Consider the following 2,004-nt stretch of genomic DNA (forward strand, 5'->3'; position numbering starts at 1 on the left):
CACTTTACTTCCGCAGCTCCTCTGGCTCTCAGTGTGCTTTTCTTTCCTTCTAGTTGTGGAATTTACACTCAGCCAGCCTTCCTGTAGTTCTGGATGATGTCCGTTTTGTCTTTTTGTTGTATTTTTCAATTGTTGTGGGAGGCAGCAATTTCCCAGTGTTTATCTATGCAGCCATCTTAGTTTCTCCAACATTTGTTATTCTTTAGCTGCATGTGTTTTTGGTATCACTTGAAAAATTTCCTAAGGCAATATTATGAAGATTTATATTTCTAAGAATTTTATACTATTGTCTCTTAATATTTATATCTTTGATCTATTATGAGTTAAATTTTTAATATATTTTTATTTTTAAAGAGAGAGCAGGGGAGAGGGAGATATAGAAACATTGATGAGAGATAAACATTGATATGCCTCCTGCATGCCTCCTACTGGGCATCAAGCCCATAACTTGGGCATGTGCCCTGACGGGGAATCAAACCATGACCTCTTGGTTCCTAGGTTGATGCTCAACCACTGACCCACACTGGATGGGCATAAGTTAATTTTGTTATCTGATGTGAGGTAGATATTCAGTTTCATTCTTTTGCATGTAGATATTCATTTATTCCAGCACATTTTTTAAAAGACTATTCTTTGTTATTTGAATAATCTTATTAATAAACTTTCAATGAACAAAGAATAAGATTATTCTTTGTTCATTGAAGGTTTTCATTGCTTGGCAACCTTCTTGAAAATCAATTGACCATAGATTTATTTAGATGCTGATGGTAAAAATTCCTTCTTTTTTACAGCAGCATAATATTCCAGTGACAGGAAAGCTCTCCTTGAGCTCTTACTGGCATCTACGCTTGTCCCCACTTTTACCCCTTTCTCCATCTCACAACCCCCCTGCCCTTATCCAACACGGCAGCCGCGGAGCCTTCAGGGCAGGACTTCTGCCCTCACTCAAGATGGCGGCCGCCATATGTAGACCAATTGGTGATTGCACAGTGACCATAGACTGCCCAGCTTCCAGGCACACAGGCTCAGAGCCCAGGGGCTGGAGGGCAGCGGCTGCCAGTGTCACCTGCACAATTAATTGATCTATATGTCTATCATTATACCAGCACCATACTGTTTTTTAAATATATTTTTATTATTGATAGTATTACAGTTCTCTCCCATTTCCCCTCCATTACCCCCCTCCTCCCAGCTCCTTCACCCCCTCCCTAGGTCTTCACAACCCTATTGCCCCTGTCCATGAGCTATGCATATAAGTATGTACCAGGGGTACCAGTTAATAATGCGGATTTTGTAATCAAAGAAAACACGATAATTTCAAGAGAAACATCAGAAGTGCTTTATTCAAAGTAATGTCCATCTCTAGCTATACATTTCCCCCTTCTTTCAGGTAATTTGTGGATACCGTCCTAATAGAACTTTTCTTGTTTTGAAGCAAACCATTCGGAGACCCAGTTTTCCACTTCTTTGTATGTTCTGAAGTGCTGCTCAGAAAGTGCCTGTGCCATCCATCAGAACAAATGGTAATCTGAAGGAGCAAGGTTTGGTGAATACGGTGGGTGGGCTAATACTTCTCAGGCAAGATCTTTTAACATGTCTTTAACTGGTTTTGAAGTGTGTGATGGTGCATCATCATGAAGCAAAATTACTTTGCTGTGTCTTCTGGAACATTCTGGTTGTTTTATGATCAAAGCATGGTTCAAATTGATTATTTATTGTTGGTAGCAATCAGTATTAATGATTTCACCTGGTTTTAGAAGCTCATAATACACCATACCTTCCTGACCCCACCAAACAAAGAGCATTGTCTTCTTGCCAAAGCAATTTGGCCTTGTAGTCACTGTTGATGGTTGACCTGGATCAACCCATGATTTTGTGCATTTGGGATTCTCAAAATAAATCCACTTTTCATCGCCAGGCACAATTTGATGCAAAAAAAGACTTTCTTTCATGCCATTTAAGCAACATTTTACTGATGACTTTTTGGGTTTCCATTTGTCTTTT

Source organism: Myotis davidii, unplaced genomic scaffold, assembly GCF_000327345.1.
Source record: "Myotis davidii unplaced genomic scaffold, ASM32734v1 scaffold21, whole genome shotgun sequence".
In the NCBI taxonomy this organism is placed as follows: Eukaryota; Metazoa; Chordata; class Mammalia; order Chiroptera; family Vespertilionidae; genus Myotis; species Myotis davidii.